The 20,117-nt window shown below is 36.0% G+C and overlaps 1 long non-coding RNA gene across 2 annotated transcripts in view; it reads left to right on the top strand.

Annotated features, from left to right (window-relative positions):
- Positions 1-703: 703 nt before the first annotated feature.
- LOC105728778 (uncharacterized) overlaps positions 704-20,117 on the top strand; it is a 125,453-nt gene continuing 106,039 nt past the window's right edge. For both annotated transcript variants that reach the window (XR_002479391.2, XR_010342947.1), the window contains exon 1: positions 704-788. This is a non-coding gene — a long non-coding RNA (uncharacterized LOC105728778). The remainder of the gene's footprint in view (positions 789-20,117) is intronic.

The following is a 20,117-nucleotide window of genomic DNA, read 5'->3' as shown; positions in this document are numbered from 1 at the left end:
AAGAAAGAAAACACTGCTTTGTCCCGAGACATTTTTAGATAATCTTTTGAATATGATATGATTCCTGTTTTTTTCTGGTGGCTTGGAATGGCATGCTTTGTCAATATATTCTTTTTACAGAATCTGATTTTGCTTCCTTTTTCTTTGTGTCTGCAAACAGAATATGGTTTTAATCTTTCACAGGACTTGTAATTATCATCCTAAGCTTCTATGTAACCATACTATTGCATCTTATATCATGTCAAGTAACCAGTTTGATTCATGTTTTAATGGAAATTGTTTAATTATCATGTAGTCAAATTTACAGAATATATTAGTGATTTGGGGACACAGGTTTTAGAATCTCTAGAATGAATACTCTATTCCTTAAGTGGAATGAGAAAACTATTGGTCAGCAACCAAATATAACTCATTTCTTCCACTTTTCTCTGTTTCCATTATTCCATCTTTATATTCCAAATCACCATTATTCTTGTCTTCTTATAATCAATTTTCCACCCTACTTAAGACATCCAATGCCTTCCTGATGCTCTTAGAAAAGAATCCAAATGCCTGTCCATGAGCTTTTATTTTCTTCAAAGAACTTATGTCTAGCTGTAATTATTTATCTCCTCGCCTGTTTATTTTCAATCTCCCCTCCTGCCACTGTTCCTGCAGATTTAAGCTCCATGGGAGCAGGAATCTTGTTTCCTCATTGAACATTATGTTCTCAGCTCCTGGAAAAGTGCCTGTTACAGGGCAGAAGCTTTCAAAAGCCTTCAAGGCCATCTTCAGGCAGGATGTAAAGAGTAAGTACCAAGCCTTTAATTTACAGTCTAGCACCATGTTTACTGCATTCTAATGTTTTTCTCTCAAAGCCCAATAAGTGGTTTTTAATCTTGTTATGTCTGTGCCATAACCCCTCCGAGTGGTCTAGTGAATCCTATGAATTCCTTTTCTAAATAATGTTTAAATGCATAAAAAAAAAGGATGACAAAAGAAGGCAACTGCTCATATACAGTTATCAAAATACTTAAAAATTTCAAAGTTGTGCCATGGTAATAGATGTGCTTCTTTATTACTGTGTTGAAGAACAAGCTCTAGTGGAGGGCCTGAAATGACTGTTATTTGAGGCTATGGCAGTTCATAAACAATATTTTGAGACGTCTGTAACAATTGTAATAAAATATAAACATATCTGTGATTTCCACTGGTGACAAAGTCACAGGTACTGCTGCCACTTCTGGGGCTTCTTGCCTGTTTTCTCAGTTAAAGAAACTGACAAATTTTAATTAGAGGTTAATAAAAATGCAAATGTATTTTTTTTTCGTCCACATTGATAGACCTCCTGGATTCTATGCACAGACCTTGGTGGGTCCATGGGTCTCAGGTGAAGGGACTTGAACTGAGTGTGAGAGAGCATGTGTTCAGGCGTGCATTTCTGTGCATCCTGGCTGTAAGTGCATTCTCAGCCATGGTGCTCACCTTGGATATTGTCTGCCACCTCAAAAACAATCCAAGACCTTTTTTAAGTTACTGGCGTCATTTATTCATTTGTATTTCCAATACTGGGAAAGAAACACACAAAAAAAGCTCACTATGATTCCATCATTAAAAAAATATATAAACCAGGTGAGAATCACCTCTTTCCAACCACCTTACCTCCCAAAGATCATCACTGTTGAGTTGGTGAATGAAATGCATGATTTAAAAAGCAAAATAGATGTGCATGAATGTGTGTGTGTGTGTGCACACCTGTGTGCCAAACATATCTACAAGAATGAACTGATATTGAAAAAATTCATTTACTCTTGGCTTTTTGTCACTTAATATTATGTTTTAGACTTGTTTCCAGATTACATTTTATTTTTTTAATGACTGCTTGGTATTCTTTTGTATGGTGCACCATAATTTATTGAAATTTTCTAGTAAGTGTTTTCATTTGCCACCACACATAATGCTACGATGAGCATCCTGTATGTGTACTTTTATGTATCCTTGCTAGTACTGTACAAAATGGATTCCTAGAGGTGGAATTGTTAGGTCAAGGAGTATTTTTACTTAAGATTTTAATATAGATTACAAATCACTTAACAAAAAGGTACTTAATTTACATTTCAAAAAGAATAGCTATTTCCTTACTCTCCTACCAAAACTGAAGATACATAAATTTATATTTTATATATTAACTATATAAATATATAATTATAAATATTTAAATATAGTATGTATTATATATTATATATTAAGAATAAAATATATGTAAATATGTATTTGCCTGTTTTGTTTTTTTGTTTGTTTTTTTTGAGACAGAGTCTTACTCTGTTACCCAGGCTGGAATGTAGTGTTGTGATCTCAGCTCACTGCAATCTCTGCTTCCTGGGTTCAAGCAATTCTCCTGCCTCAACATTCCACATAGCTGGGGTTACAGGCGCCTGCCACCATGCCCAGCCAATTTTTGTATTTTTAGTAGAGACAGGGTTTCACCATCTTGGCCAGGCTGGTCTTGGACTCCACCCCCACTGTCCTCCCAAAGTGCTGGGATTACAAATGTGAGCCATTGCACCTGGCCATATTTGCCAATTCGATGGGTGAAACTGTTAGCTTACTACTTTAATTAATTTACTTTCCCCTGATAACTAGTGAAATTGGTAATTACTTCATTGCTTTATTGATCATTTATATTCCCCTTCTGAAGATTACCGTTGAATTTATAATATTCATTAGTATTTATACCAGGTATTTATCTTTTACATATTAATTTGTATATATTCTTTATATATTGAAGATGATAACCTTTTATCAGTAGAGGATATTACAATCACTTTTTCTTAGTCTTTGTCTTTCTCCCTCCTCTGTGTGTGTGTGTGTGTGTGTGTGTGTTTGTTCAAAGACAGGTGGTCTCAATTATCCAAGGAGAACTGATACAAAAACTCTGTTTAAAGAAAATCTGCTTTTAAAATGGACCAAAATGTCATAATCTATTTTTCAATGGATTTACTCTTTACCTTGTAAAATAAAATGGAAAACAAGAAATTAAGCTGATTTTGTTTTATATTAAATTTAATTCTAAAAATTAGTTAATTGTTAAAACATGCAAATGCAGTTATTTTAGTTTGATAATGAATAAGGTATAGGTTAAATTTATATTGTAGCACTTTAAAAAGACTACTACAATATAAATGCTTTCCCAGTATAATTATTACTCCCTATTTTGCAAAAATAAGGGAGAGCTTTACTCTTTTGTCTAGGGTCCTGTGTAGCAGTTGTTAACTGGCCCGCTTTTTCTAGATTCTCATTTGTCAGTGACTTTGTCAGTGATTCAAACAATTCTCCACAATCACTGTTATCAACTTCATGACATCCTGAGATATTTATGAGATTTGTAACCTCACAATTAAAATTTATATGGAATTTAAATTGCATTGTTTATTCATTGTTTGCAACATTAGATAATCACTAATTCATTGAAACAATGAGTTAAAATAGATATTAATCACAGAAGTAAAGGGCTTAATATATATTAGTGAGCATTTTTATATTATGACCACTTAGACTTCTGCTGAAACTGAAGAAACTTCGGGTTCTATTCTGCGACTTGAGACCCTTAGAATAAAATCTATTCTTTTATAATTTTTTTCCATTATGGCTTCTGGTGTTCCTGCCATTAGTTTTTTTCCAGCCAGGTGATAATATTTTTATATTTATTTTTCCAATAGTTTTATTGTTCTGCCTTTTATAATTAGATATTTACTTAATCTGGGATTAATCTGTGAAATATATTATGTTGGTGCAAAAGCTTTTGCAGTTTTTGCCATCACTTTTAATGGCAAAAACTTGTTTGTTCATCCAAAGAATAACTTATATTACCAACATGTTTTTGAATAGGATTTTTGATAGTAATTTTCCTCAGTCCTTTGGATTTTATAGACCAGCAAAGTTTAAGTACTTGCAGAGCGGACATACAGTTGTCAGTCTTTAATTTATGCACTTAGTGGCTTCAAAACCAACATATTTCCATCTGCAAATCCCATCATTTCATAAAAATGACACCAAAAAGTAAAATCCCAGAATTAAAACAATTCAGATTTATTAAAACTTCACTATTTTAATCTTACCTCTCCTCTTTCACAGTAGAGGGGTGAAAATCTGATCACAGAATGGAACCAGTGTAGGGACCAGTACTTGGGATCAGCTGCTTTAAATAATAACCAAATTCTCCTATGTGAATTAAATGCTCACTTACTCATCCATAGCTAGGGAGGCCACTTCAATCCCTGCATCTTAGAGCAGATCCCCATCCAGAGTGGAGCATGTCCTTATACATGGTAATGGCAATACTCGATCCTCTTTCACCTTATAAAGAATCTGAAGCTCTCAAGCACGGCCGCTTCACAGTCCAAAGAAATGAAAAGCTGAAATGGATAGGACTTGCCAAGAATCACGAAGACACTTCCAATAGAAAGCACCTAACACTGAGCACAGTTCACAAAACCCAATTACGAACAATTGGTTGTGCTGAATGAGGTCAGCTGCACCACGATCTGATGAGATGAGCAGGTCATTAGATTGCCTAGCTGCTCAAATAAAGGCATCGGGTGAAACGTTGCCCTAAGAATCAGGTATTCTTAGCTTGTATTGTTGTGCATTATATTGTTGGAAAATTGTATTTGGTGATTTATTTTTCTGTTCCTCCATACACACTTAGGGACATTATTTTACCCATACTCAGGAAGATTACATTAATACCATAATGAGATTTGAATGTCAGCGGACGTGTTCCTTTGTTTATCCCTGTGTCTGGCTGTGTAATCTATTTATTTACATGGTAGTGCTCAATAGCACTTGTACTGATATCATTTCATTCATCTTAAGTTCTATGTTATCCAAATAAAAATGAATCTCTGCAGGCATCAGTTTGGGATGGTTGCCTTTGAAATATAATAGTAAACTGGCTGTCTCAGCATCCATGGAGCTTAGCTCATTCCATCACCTTCCAGAATTATAATTCCCTGTTTGGAGACTCTGAAATGTAGTGATGGGAGAAAATGTCTATGAGAAAAGAGATGACTGATCAGAGAATTCACAGTGCTAGAAGATGAATTTTTATGTCTTTGCTCCTTTTCTTCTCTCTGAACAGGTGTATTTTGCAGAAAAGTCATGTTTTTAAAAAGTTGCCCATATGAATTTCTATGTGGCAAATCACAGTAGTCTATTTACTTCTATAAAATTAAAGGTATTTTTTCAATGGGAAAATACTGACCCCCACATATTAAAACTCATACATGTATCACAATTGCATTTTAAGAGCAAAAACCAAACTCTTTAAATAAAACACGAGGAATAAACCCAAGAAATAAATTACAGAATAAAAACACAAGAGAGGTTGGGTCATTTTTGCATTTGGAACAAGAAGCCTGAAGATTTAAAAGAAAAATAACAACACGATAGTACTGAACAGAACATGCCAGGGGCAGAACTGAACTGTCTTATGAAAGACATTTTTCATTTTTAACCAGAGTATGCCTGCGTGTACAAGATGACAAAATAATCAAGTGAAGAGTGAATAATTCTGCTCATCAACAGGTTGTTTCATGTGAAATTGATGCAATGCCAACCAGTTGGTTTGGATATTTTCCCCCTTGGAATATTTGTCTAAACAAATAGTCTTAAAGGAAGAAAGCAGCTGAACTTCAGTAAAATAAGCCCTCAACTTAAGAGTCCAAAACCAATTGCTGTGGCTGGCTTTGTTTCTCTGAGATTGAGATGTCTGAATCTTCATTTCCTGATCTAGAAATGAAGGCCATTATTGGTTTGTGAGGGTAAAGCAAGATCATGCACATAAAAGTATCCAGCAGATAGTACATACACAATATAGGGCCCAGGAATGGCCTGTGCACTTTTCTTTTACAGTATCCTGTGTATTTTGCAAGATTTTCCATACTTCTGTTTATATACCGATAATAGTGTAGATATTACATGCAAGAATTTTTTTTTTAATTTTTAACTTTTAATTTTATTTCAATAGGTTTTTGGTGAACAGATGGTGTTTGGTTACATGAATAAGTTCTTTAGTGGTGATTTCTGAGATTAGGGTGCACTCATCACCTGAGCAGTGTACACGATACCCAATGTGTAGTCTTTTATCCCTCACCCCCACCAACCCTATCCCCTGAGTCTCCAGAATCCATTGTATCATTTACGCTTTAGCATCCTCATGTGGGGTGTGTGTGTGTGTGTGTGTGTGTGTGTGTATGTGTAGATATATGTATATATCACTAATGATCAGGGAAATGCAAATCAAAACCACAGTGTAATACCACCTTACTCCTGCAAGAATGACATAATGAAAAAATTAAAAAATAATAAATGTTGGTGTGGATGTGGTCAAAAGGGAACACTTTTACACTGCTGGTGGAAACTTAATACATTATATATATATATATATATATGTAGAGATACATATATTATATATATACATTTTATATAAATATATATATTTATATAAACAATACATTTTATATAAATATATATGTAGATATATATTTTTATATATACATATATATGTATATGTATATGTAGAGATATATATGTAGATATATACATATATATGTAGATGTAGATATATACATATATATGTAGATAAATGTATATATCTCCATATACATATATATGTAGATATACTATATATATACACATATAGAGAGAGTATATATATATCTCCACTCATTGACTTTTGGTTGATTGGCATTTGGGCTGCTTACATATTCTTGCAACTGTGAATTATACTGTTATAAACATGTGTGTAGAAGTATCTTTTTTGTATAATGACTTCTTTTCCTCTGGGTAGATACTCAGTAGTTGGATTGCTGGATCAAATGGTAGGTCTACCTTTAGTTCTTTAAGTAATCTTCACACTGTTTTCCATGATGGTTGTACTAGTTTATGTTTCTACCAGCAGTATGAAAGTGTTCCCTTTTGATCGCATCCATGCCAACATTTATTATTTTTTGATTTTTTCATTATGGTCATACTTGTAGGAGTAAGGTGGTATTGCATTGTGGTTTTGAATTGCATTTCCCTGATCATTAGTGATGTTGAGCATTTTTTCGTATGTTTATTGGGCATTCGTATACCTTCTTTTGAGAATTGTCTATTCATGCCCTTAATCCACTTTTCGATGGGATTGTTTGTTTCTTTCTTGCTGATTTGTTTGAGCTCCTTTTAGATTCTGGATATTGGTCCTTTGTCAGATGTAGAGATTGCAAAGATTTTCTTCCACTCTGGGTTGTCTTTTTAGTTTAATTTAGCAAAATTAATTTAATTTAAAGGTTTAGTTTAGCAAAACCTTTTTAGTTAAATTAAGTCCCATCTATTTGTTTTTGTTGCATTTGCCTTTGGGTTCTTGGTCATGAAGTCTTCACCTAAGCCAGGGTCTAGAAGGGTCTTTCCAATGTTATCTTCTAGAATTATCATTTCAGGTCTTAAATTTAAGTCCTTGATCCATCTTGAGTTGATTTTTATATCAGGTGAGAAATGAAGATCCAGTTTCATTCTTCTACATGTGCCTTGCCAATTATCCCAGCACCATTTGTTGAATAAGGTGTCCTTTCCCCGGTTTATGTTTTTGTTTGCTTTGCTGAAGACCAGTTGGATATAAGTATTTGGGTTTATTTCTGGGTTCTCTATTCTGTTCCATTGATCTATATGCCTATTTTTATAAAAGTACCATGCTATTTTGATAACTATGGCCTTATAATATAGTTTGAAGTCAGATAATGTGATACCTTCAGATTTGTTCTTTTTGCTTTGTCTTGCTTACCTATGCAGGCTCTTTTTTGGTTCCATATGAATTGTAGGATTGTTTTTTCAAGTGAAAAGTGATGAAGAATGTGAAGAATGATGATGGTGTTTTGATGAGAATTACATTGAATTTGTGATTGCTTTTGGCAGTATGCTCATTTTCATAATATTAATTCTACCCTTCCATGAACATGGGACATGTTTCCAATTGTTTGTCTTGTCTGTAATCTCTTCCAGCAGTGTTTTGTAGTTCTCTTGTAGAGGTCTTTCACCTCCTTGGTTGGGCATATTCCTAAGTATTTTCTTTCTCTTGCAGCTGTTGCAAAAGGGGTTGAATTCTTGATTTGATTCTCAGCTTGGTCACTGTTGGTGTACAGCAGAGCTGCTCATTTCTATACATTACTTTTGTATCCTGAAATTTTGCTGAATTCATCAGTTCTAGGAGCTTTTTGGATGAGTCATTAGGGTTTTTTAGGTATATGATCATATCATTAGCAAACAGTGACAGTTTGACTTCCTCTTTACTGATTTGGATGTCCTTTTTTTTTCTGTTGTCTGATTGCTCTGGCTAGAACTTCTTTTACTACGTTGAAAAGAAATGGTCAGAGTAGGCATCCTGCAAGGAGAATCTTGATATATATGAAAACTCAGCTTTTCTGGACATGAGCCAAGTGTGTATCTTTACACCAAAAAGAAAGCTTTGCTATTGCTAGTATAATTTGACTACCAAATAATTGTTGATCATTCACTAATTCATGCAGTAAAACATCATTTGTTGTTTACCATGTGCTACATGCACATTAGGGCTGACTTATTTGTGAAGATGATTATATGCAGTAAAGGTTAATAAGATATCAAAAATACTACAACAGACTGGAGCAAAATATGGGAGGAAGAAATCTGTTTCATCCCTGAAAAGTCACATAGAGGCAGATATTTAATAAATGATCTTGGTAAAGATGAAAAAACAAAAGGATTCAGCTACCATGGAATCATCTTCCATCCCTGTAGGTATACATGCAATGCATGCATGTGTTTATGTGTTGTTGTTTTTTTTTTTGCATTTTATTATTTATTTGTCAACTTCATAATTTGGAAAGTCTTTTCTTGCATCTTGCTGTTCACTGACTTAACTCCCACATGAACACTGATACCAGGTTTTGTACCAGTCATAAAATGCAGCAAAACAGCTAATGGAATCCTGTCTTTCAAAGATGTAACTAATTTTGATGTGACTAATCTTGCTGTTCAGTCAAATAAAGCAGCTCTGTGCTGACTGTAATATTTAATTTATACAGCTTAGATGATTGCCTATTTTTTAATTTTAAATACAGGGCTTCACTTTGTCACCTAAGCTGGAGTGCAGTGGTATTATCACAGCTCACTGAATTGTCAACCTCCTGGCCTCAAACCATCATTCCACCGTGGCATCCCAAGTAGCTGGGACTACATACATGCACCGGCATGCCTGGCTAATTAAAAAAAAATTTTTTTTTAGTAGGGACAGAATCTTGCTATGCTACCCAGGCTGGTCTCAAACTCCAGGGCTCAAGCAATCCTCCTGCCTTGGCCTCCCAGAGTGCTGGGATTACAGGAGTGAGCCACTGTGCCTGGCCTACTGCCTTTCAATGTAAAGAAAAACTAAAAAAAATAAAAATAAAAATCAGCCATGGCATATAACCTGTACATGATCTGCATTCCTATATTTTTGTGACATTCAGAATAAACCACAACCATCAGTTCTCCAGATCCTTAGATCATAATCACATGGAATATTTGATTCTCTGAAAGATGTGAGAATTTCTCAGCTTGTCTGCTCCTAAACAAATTTACTTGCTAAGGAGATTTCATAAGAAGTAATTTAACTCTGGGCCTCTTATGTTTAAATAAAATGAAAAAAAGGCATTAGTTCTTTGGGTTTACTCCCTCCACTGACTTCACTCATCTGTTTATGCCGTTTTAGCTATAGAGATTCTAAAGGTAGTACCCCATAGAAATGATTTTACTGTTCCATTATATTGTTAGCATCTGCAACTGGCCTATACCACAGGTTTGAGATCTTGCATGGTGTTAAGTGGGCAGAGGGTTAATAGATTGAGTATCAGAATCACCAGGAAGTTTTTCCAAAGTGTACATCACTTTTTACACTCCTCCCCACTCCAATCAGTTGTAGAACTAGCAGTCAAATGAACTAAAATGGTCTGTGGGTGTGTTCTAAAGAGAGTCCAGGGCTTAAACCATTCCCATGTCAATATTACACATTTTGTCAAAAATTGTGTTTATAGGGAGCAGAAGGGAAGTCCAGGAATGGAAAGGATTAGCTGGGAATTTGTTAGTATATATTTTTATCATAAAAAAATGGAGTTTTGGCCGGGCGCGGTGGCTCACGCCTGTAATCCCAGCACTTTGGGAGGCCGAGGCGGGTGGATCACGAGGTCAAGAGATCGAGACCATCCTGGTCAACATGGTGAAACCCCGTCTCTACTAAAAATACAAAAAATTAGCTGGGCATGGTGGTGCGTGCCTGTAATCCCAGCTACTCAGGAGGCTGAGGCAGGAGAATTGCCTGAACCCAGGAGGCGGAGGTTGCGGTGAGCCGAGATTGCGCCATTGCACTCCAGCCTGGGTAACAAGAGCGAAACTCCGTCTCCAAAAAAAAAATGGAGTTTTATTGACCATTTACATAAGAACCATTAACAGCCAGTCAGGAAACTTCTGAACCAATTTGAACCACCTTACTTAGCAGTTAAGTCAAGTTCCCTTATGAATGCAAAACAAATTTCACATAAATATGACAGTAATATGTTGCATAAAGGTATCTGCTTGCCTTGTTATAAAACCACTGTTGAAGCCAAGAAACCAAATAAAATTGATTAATGCTTAAGCATAATCATGCAGACATGTAAGATGGAAAACTGTGATTCACAGATAAAGAAAAGGACTTACTAAGACTCATCATCAGAGTCTTAGCCTAGGCTTCTCCAGAAGCAAATCCTGAGTTAATCTTGTGTGTAGGTATAGTTATACTGAAAATGTGATCACAGGGAGCACGAATGAGGGCTAAGAGAAGTGAACGAAGGAAGGAAGCAAGCTGCTGAAAGGAAGGCTTCTTCAGTTGGCCATTGCTGTGATTAACTGGGGCTTGTTGATGCAGGATGTTTTTTTTCTTAACTTTTAAGTTCAGGGATACATGTGCAGGTTTGTTATGTAGGTAAAAGTGTGCCGTGGGAGTTTGTTGTCAGATTGTTTCATCATTCAGTTATTAAGCTTAGTACCCATTAGCTGTTTTTCCTGATTTTCTCCCTCCTCTCGCCCACCACACTCTGACAGGCCCCAGTATGTGTTGTTCCCCACTATGTGTCCATGTGTTCTCATCATTTAGCTCCGGCTTATAAGTGAGAACATGTGGCATTTGGTTTTCTGCTCTTGCATTCATTTTATAAGGATAATGTCTCCAGCTCCATCCATGTCCTGAAAACAATATGATCTCATTCTTTTTTATGGCTGCATAGTATTCTATGGTATATATGTACCACATTTTCTTTATCCAGTCTATCATTGATGGACATTTAGGTTCATTCTATGTCTTTGCTATTATGAATAGTGCTTCAGTGAACATACACATGCATGTGTCTTTATGATAGAAAGATTTATACTCCTTTGGGTATATATCCAGTAATTGGATGGTGTAAGTGGGCAGAGGGTAAATAGATTGAGTACCAGAATCATCAGGAAGTAATGGATTGCTGGGTTGAATGGTATTTCTGTCTTTAGGTGTTTAAGGAATCGCCACATTGTCTTCTACAATGGTGGAACTAATTTACACTCCACCAAAAATAAGTAAGCATTCCTTTTTCTCCACAACCTCACTAGCACCTGTTATTTTTTGACTTTAATAACAGCCATTCTGAGTGGTGTGATATGGTATCTTATGGTTTTGATTTGCATTTCTCTAATAATCAGTTATGATGTGATTTTTTTCATATGATTGTTAGCCACATATATGTCTTCTTTTGAAAAGTGTTAGCTCATGTCCTTTGCTCACTTTTTAACAAGGTTATTGGTTTTTTCTTATAAATCTTATAAATTTGTTTAAGTTTCTTATAGATGGTAGACATTAGACCTTTGTCAGATGCATAGCTAGTAAAACTTTTCTTCCTTTCTGTGGGTTGTCTGTTTACTCTGTTGATAGTTTCTTTTGCTGTGCAGAAGCGCTTTAGTTTAATTAGATCCCATTTGTCAATTTTTGCTTTAGTTGCAATTATTTTGGCTTCTTCATCATAAAATCTTTGCCCATGCCTACGTCCTGAATGGTATTGCCTAGGTTGTGTTGCCAGGGTTTTTATAGTTTTGGGTTTTACATTTAAGTCTTTAATCCATCTTGAGTTTATTTTTGTATTTGATGTAAGGAAAGGGTCCAATTTCAATCTTCTGCATATGGCTAGCCGTTCTCCCAGCACCATTTATTGAATTTCCCATTGCTTGTTTTTGTCAGGTTTGTCGAAGATCAGATAGTAGGTTTTTGGTGTTATTTCTGAGTTCTCTATTTTGTTCCTTTGGTTGATGTGTCTGTTTTTGTACCAGTACCTTGATGTTTTGCTTACTGTACCCTGTAGTACAGTTTGAATTTGGTAGCCTGATGCCTCGAGGTTTGTTCTTTTTGCTTAGGATTGCCTTGGCTATTTGGGCTCCTTTTTGGTTTTATATGAATTGTAAAATAGTATTTCTACTCCTGTGAAGAATTTCAGTGGTAGTTTAATAGGAATAGCATTGAATCTATAAACAGCTTTGGGCAATATGTCAATTTTAACAATATTGATTCTTCCTATCCATGAGTCTGGAATAGTTTTCCATTTGTTTACATCATCTCTGATTTCTTTGAGCAGTGTTTTGTAGTTCTCCTTATAGAGATCTTTCACCTTCATAGTTAGCTGTATTCGTAATTATTTTATTTTTTTGTGTGGCAATTTTGAATGGAAGTTCACTCCTGATTTGGCTCTTGGTTTAACTGTTGTTGGTTTATAGAAATCCTAGTCATTTTTGCACATTGATTTTGTATGCTGAGACTTTGCTGAAGTTGTTTATCAGCTTAATAAGCTTTTGGGCTGAGACTATGGGGTTTTCTGGATATAGGATCATGCTGTCTACAAACAGGGATAGCTTGGCTTCCTCTTTTTTGGTTGGGATGACTTTTATTTCTTTCTCTTGCCTGATTGCCCTGGCCAGGACTTCCAATGCTGTTAAATAGGAGTGGTGAGAGAGGGCATTCTTGTCTTGTGCCAGTTTTCAAGGGGAATGCTTCCAGCTTTGTTGCAGAATCCTCTGAGGAGGCTTAGCAGATGTGTTTGGGAGCTATCCACTGGGTGATGTAAGGGGAAGTGGTATTCATTGGCTCCTACCCCACACTGGTCAAGGGTGAACTCATGGGTGTTAGATCCCCAGTACTTTTGGATTGTGCAAGCGTGAGTGATGTGGATTCCCACAAACATCCAAAGCTGAATGTCAGAAAGTTGAGGTGAAGTATGCCAGCTTGCACCTGCTGAAGCTGGTCAAAACTTCACAGGACTGGTTGTCACAGCTGTTATTAGATAAGAGGGTTGAAAGCATTTAAAGTCTGCCCAAGAATTTTCTGGTATACTGAAAAATATAACAGCTTTTGAAACTAAAACAAACAGAGGTTTTTCACAGTGAGTATATTCAGTACCCAGACCAATACTGAATATCCTAAGGAGGATCTTTAATAGATAGAAAGCGTGGGAAATAGATTTGGAGTAAAAAGAACAGGTCCTACAACTTTCTAGCAATGTAAAGTTGGACAAGTTACTTTCAATTTTACTGAGCGTCAGTGTCCTGATCTTCAGAAACAGGGATAAATAATATCCTCCCCACGGGATTCTTGAGTGCTAAATGAGATAGTGAATGTCGTAGCATGGTTAGCATTTTGAAAAACAGGGACTCATAATGATAATTATTAGCAATCAATCAGAGACAGCACACAAAGCACTGTGGAGGGGCCCCTTCATTGTTAGGGGCTGTAGATTTCAGTTGGCCAGAACCACGGGAGAGAAAGAGAACAAAGGTGGCAACAGCTGGTGGGAGCTAGTGGAAGTGATTTTCTGGACCCTGGGGGACTACAGACTGTGCAGAACAATCAAAGCCAAGTTGGGAGTTGGGAGTCAGAGATCACACTGAGGCCAGAGGTCAAGTGTGGTTACCCCTGGTCAAAAGCTAGGGAATAGAAACCTCAGAAGCTGGAGGTCAAATCCCTGCCCAGGGTCCAAGTCAGGCAAATGGTTGTCAAGTAGACGCACAGCTCCATTAGAGGCCTTCCCTGTCAGGAAGCTTACTGTGGATTCCCTGCTACCCTGAAACAATAACTGATTTCCTAGGGCAGTTAGCCAGGTATCTGAGAGATCAAAGATGCACAGCCTTGCAAAGGATCATGCAGCAGTTAACAGCAAAGTCCTAACTGAAATGTCTTTGTCACGTATTTATTCCAAGAAGACATGTGCTGTTCTCAAGGATGCATACATCCTTGTTTATAATATCCAACTACAAGAGGTGATAAATTTTTCTGATTTTGTTTGAATTTCCTGCATCTTTCTTCCCTGGTCCTATACATTGGTATTATGGTATTGGTATTATGATCAGAAATCTCTTGAAATAAGCTCCCGTAGCGCCTCATACTTCTAAATGCCTCATGTCTTTTTTTCTTTTTTTTTTTTTTGAGTCAGGGTCTTACTTCATCACTCAGACTAGAGTGCAGTGGTACCATCATGTCTCACTATACCCTCAACCTCCTGGGCTTAGGTGATCCTCCCACCTCAGCCACTGGAGTAGCTGGGACTACAGGTGCACACCACCATCCCTGCTAATTTTTTGCATTTTTTTGTAAAGATGGGGTTTCACCATGTTGCCCAGGCTGGTCTCAAATTCCTGAGCTCAACAATCCACTTGCCTCAGCCTCTTAATGTGTCGGGATTATAGGCGTGAGCCACCATGCCCAGCCTGTGTTATGTCTTCTACATTACCGCCTCAAGGGATTGTCAGGGTAAACTGAGATAAAGCACATAGGGTATCTGGCAAAAAGTACACCCTCACTACAGGCTTAGTGCTGGCTTATGTACTTGTCTTTTATAATATGCTATATATCTTATAAAATGTTCTATGCTTTTATTTCTATATTAAACTAAGAGTTTACATGTGACATAAGGGAATAGGTGTGTTGGGACATCTCGATGAGGTCTTGATTTCATTTAAAGGCTAATGATATTGAAGATTTTGTCATGTGCTTAATTTCCTTCTATGTATCTTCTTAGTAAAATGTTTCTTCATATCTTTTGCCAGTTTCCTAATTAGACTGTTTTACTGTTAAGTTTTGAAAGTTCTTTATCTATTCCACATACTAATCTTTTGTTGACTATGTGGTTTGCAGCTACTTTCTTCAAGTTTGTAATTGGTTTTTTCATCCTCTTAGCAGAGTTTTTCACAGAAAAAAAGGCTTAATTTTGAGTAGGTCTAATTAAATCTAATTTACCTCTTATTTTCTTTTATGGACTTTGTTTTTGGTGTCAAGTCTAAGACTTGAGTTTTTGTGTGTGTGTTTTACATTTAAGTCCATTATCCATTTTGAGTTAATTCTTGTATAAAGTGTGAAAGTTAGGTCAAGATTGAATTTCTGCTCATGAAAGTCCAATTACTCCAGCACCATTTGTTGAAAATGCTATTTTTCCATTATTAAATTGCTTTTTCACCTTTGTCAAAAATCAATTGGGCATATTTGTATGGGTCTGTGTTTTTATCCTCTAGTCTGTTCCATTGATCTATGTGTTTGCCCTTTGCCAATACCTTACAGTCTTAATTATTGTAGCTTTAAAGTAAGTCTTAAAATCAGGGAGATGATTTCTCCCAGTTTATTCTTCTTTTTCAAAATCGATTTAGCTATTTTAATTTCTATGTTTGTTCATATACATTTTAGAAATAGTCTTGTCTCAATCTACAAAACTCTTGCTGGGATTTTGATAGGAATTGCATTAAACCTGTGTATCAATTTCAAGAACTGACATCTTCACTATGCCAAATATTTCAATGCATAAATATGGTATGTCTCTCCATTTAATTAGTTATTTGATTTCTTTCATCAGCACTTTGTTTTTTTTTAACACATAACTTCTGTATACATAAGTATATTTTTTATCATAGATACTGTATTTTCATTTTGGCATTCATAAGTTCATTATTAGTATATAGAAATACAATGTTTTTCATGTGTGCTTTTTTTGTATTCTGCAACCTTGTTAAACTCACTTATTAGTTCTAGTAGAATCTTTCATTGTTTTGTTTGTTTATTTGCTTAGATTCCATGGCATTTTTTACACAGGAAATCATGTCATTTGGAAACAGGGGAAGTGCTAATTCTTCTTTTCTGATCTGTATGTCCTTTATTACCTGTTTAAAATATAACTATTTTAAATATTTTCTCAGTATACATTTAGAACCACATAAGATGCTATTATAATTTTTGCTTCAACCATCAAACTTAATTTAGAAGACTCAAGAAAAGAAGCAATCCATTGTCTTTAACCATATTTTTGCTCATGGCACGAATTTTATGAATAAATATTTCTCATGTTTTCTCTTTCTTCCTAACATTCTAAGGTCTATATTTTATTATTTCTTTTTTGGTTAGAGAACTTCCTTTTGCCATTCTTTTAGAGAAGGCCTGCTGGTAAAAAAAAAAAAAAAAAAAAAAAAATTATCTTAGTTTTCCTTTATCTGAAAATTTCTTGATTTCCCTTTCATTTCTAAGGAAATTTTCACTAGATACAGAATTCTGCTTTGACAGTTCTTTTCTTTCAGCACTTGAAAAGTATTGTACCACTTCCTTCTGTCATGCTTTCTGATAAGAAGTCCACTGTCATTTGAGTTGTTTTCTTCCATAGGTAAGTTATTGTTTCTCTGCCACTGCTTTCAAGACTTCTTCCTAGTTTTTAATATTTGGAAGTTTGATTATGATATCCCTTGATATAGATTTCTTTGGGTTTATCCTATTTGGGGTTAACCCAGCTTCTTGATGCCATAGGTTATATCTTTTGGAAAATTTTGGAAGTTTTCAGCCACTATATCTGGTACTTTTGCAGCCCCAAACTTTTTCTCCTCTTCCTCCGGCACCCCAGTTACACAAATGTTAGATTTTCTGGTATAGTGCCACATGTTCCTGAGGCTCTATTTTGTTTCCAGTCTATTATATCTTTGTTCTTTGTAAGTTTATTTCTTTCATTTTTAAAAAGAGAAATGTATACGCAAAAGTCAAAAGATAAAATATTTCAGATGCTTTCTGATGAATGAGATTAGTAAGCATTTACTTGTAGCACACAACGTCTATGAATTTCAGCCCAGGACTTCAGGCCAAACACAGATCAATCAGTTGAAAGCAGTTGGTACAGTGAGGACCCAGGTGCCCCAGAAAAAAACAATATATTCTTTATCTATTGAATCCCCACAATAGGGAAGGTTGTACTAGCATTACCATTTTACAAATGAAGAAGAGGAGGTTTAAAGAGAGGCAGAGTAACTTGCTAAAATAATAGCCAATTAGTGGCAGAGCTAGGATTGAAACCAAGGGCCACCTTTGAGATTATGCCTCGTAGACTTCCAGCTACAGGATGCAGTATTGATGAAGGGACCCAGCTACTGCTCACTGAAACCCATTGCTGAGAAGACTATAATAAGTTTGTTCATGCATAATACGGGGTCCTCTGATAGCTAATTTTGTTTTAAGAAATCCTCAAGATCCTTGCCAAATCTCCTCTCCTGAACTTTACTATAGTCTAGAACACTTCAACCCAACCTTCTTCCCTCCCGCCCTCCTTCACCTGGGATCAAAAGTGCCTCACTGATGATGACTGCCCAGCCTTTTCCAGCTTCCTCTCCCATCTTCTCCAACACCAGCATTTTCCCTAAAAAATATTCTTGAATGTTTTATCCCATATTATCATCTGTTTCATGGAAGACCCAATACAATCAGGATGTAAGAGCCCAATCTATTGACCACCACTACAAACGTGGGAAAAAGAGAAAAAGTGTTTCTGTGAGATTACTTGACATTTCACTGAGAAAAATAAAGAAAATGTGTGGGAAGATAATTTCTTATATGAAATGCAAATGCAAGTTGTCATTAAAGTTCATGCACCATGGTTTGCCCTGGGTTCTGCCCGTGTTCAGCCACTGGCCAAGGTGTGGCTCATTTCTAATTTATTGTATAGTCTAATGATGGCTTTCTTGTGAGAAGTGCAGGCTTATCATTTTAATTTTTATAATACTTAACATAGCATGTGATTTATCAGGCATGTTGGTGACATTACAACTCTAAGTTTTTATATGCAAATAAGCTGAAATTTGGCAACAAGTTTGTAGAAATTGATGTAATTTGCACCCCAGCAATTATCCCATTCATCACCATTCCAATTTTATAAATTATCTTTAAACAAAGGTGTGGTGAGTGCTTGGAAAACTGATAATAAACTACACAACCCATCCTGCTTGCCCCACATCGGCAGTAATTGAAAGCTCACCTGTTATCATCTTGTCCTCCTCAATTGAAAAGCAAGACTGAGTGTGAGAAGCTCTCATTTACTTAGGTCACAAAGCCTCATTTGAATGAATCACTTAGCTATGCTCAATAACTAATGCAAAATGATTCTGTTATTGTTGTTAAACAGACTCCTGACATCGAATAGTGTCAGAATAATAAACTGAAGCTTACCAAAACACCAAGAATATTAAGTAGGATATTTCAGAGTATATTTGAAATAAGAAAAACATGAAAAGATAAGCTGATTACTTGGAGTGACACATTGTTCATCTGTGACAAAAGCAAGTAAAAATTATTCATTCCTACATGATTTCCTTTTTGCCGTCAAAAAGCACTAAACGGGGAAATATAAAAAACAGAAGCTCAGTTTAAAAAGGGAACAAAAGCAGGAGATAGATGTGCAGATAAGAAAGTACATGACCACTTTGTGAGCTCAAGTCTAAACAAATTTCATTCCAAGATAGTAATAATCATGGCAAATTTGGTTATCGGACACATGGGCTTTAAGTGCCTGATATATATATTCTCTATGCCAATTAGGGAAAAAATGCCTAGAAAGTAGATGCTATTATCCCCATTTTTCAGAAGAAAAAACTGAGACCCAGGGAGTTAAATAGCTTGCCCATGGCAAGGCTGGGATTTGAGACCAGACCTTCTGACTCTGGAGCCTTCTAGCCAGTGGGTGGCCACAGGTCAGCAGCATTGTTATTGCCCGGCCACACGTTGGAAATGTGGAATCTTGGCCTATGGAATCAGAGTCTGCATTTCAGTAAGATCTCCAGGTGATTCTTATGTACATTGTGGTTTGTGAAGCACCGACCTGAAGCCCATACACTGACCCACAAACATATGCTTTGCCACCTGCATCACACTAAGAACAGTGACTGTGACTGCAGGTCCCTGCATATCACCTTTTGGGAATCATTAAGTATGAGAGGGGTAGAAGGAAACTGGTGATAGACAAAAACCAGGATTTTTGAAAGGTCTCCTCATGTGTAAAGGAGGAGGAATCAAGAGGCTAAAAACCAGTGTCATTGATGTAAATTCATGGCAAGTCTCAGATTATAAAATTCCAAAATGATCACAAAGAACCAAAGTGGGTTCATTAAGAAAGCATTCTATCAAATTAACCTGATTTCTTTTTTGGACTGCCACATATATATCAGGAAATTATCACAGTTATGTCACACATGGATATTAGCATCAAGAATCAGAATTGGTAAAGTCTTTCATGATGTGCTTAACATGGACACGTGGGGAAGACTGGTAGCTAATTGAATAATTATAGCCAAAGGAGGCTGATTAATGAATTATTGCAAATAAGCAAAATGGTTCTGTATTTTTTCATTTATTCAAAAATGATTATTGAGCACTTCTTGTAATCCAAGTACTCTCCTCAGTGCTGGAGATACAGTGACAAACAAGATAATATTCTGCAATCATGAAATTTCATAACTAAACAAATAAAGATAATTACAGATGTTAAATAAAAATAAGCATGCACATTATCTAGAGTGGGAAGGGAAGCCTGTTTGAGGTGTTGACATTGACCAGAGACCTGACTATTAAGACAGAAGCAGCCATGAGGGGATCTGATGTAAGAGCATTCTAGAACAAAGAACTAGCAGGTATAGGAAGACCTGAGGCTGGAGATGAGGTTGACATGCTGGTAGAACAGTAAAGAGGCAGATGAAGTCCAGGAGGCCAGGTCAGTGCAGTGTTGAAGGCTCTAGTGAATACA

The sequence above is a fragment of the Aotus nancymaae genome, unplaced genomic scaffold, assembly GCF_030222135.1.
Source record: "Aotus nancymaae isolate 86718 unplaced genomic scaffold, 86718_ANA_hifiasm-v0.15.2.pri h1tg000016l, whole genome shotgun sequence".
Taxonomy (NCBI): Eukaryota; Metazoa; Chordata; class Mammalia; order Primates; family Aotidae; genus Aotus; species Aotus nancymaae.
Note: the sequence above shows the minus strand (reverse complement) of the source record. Positions and strands in the feature narration are given on the sequence as shown.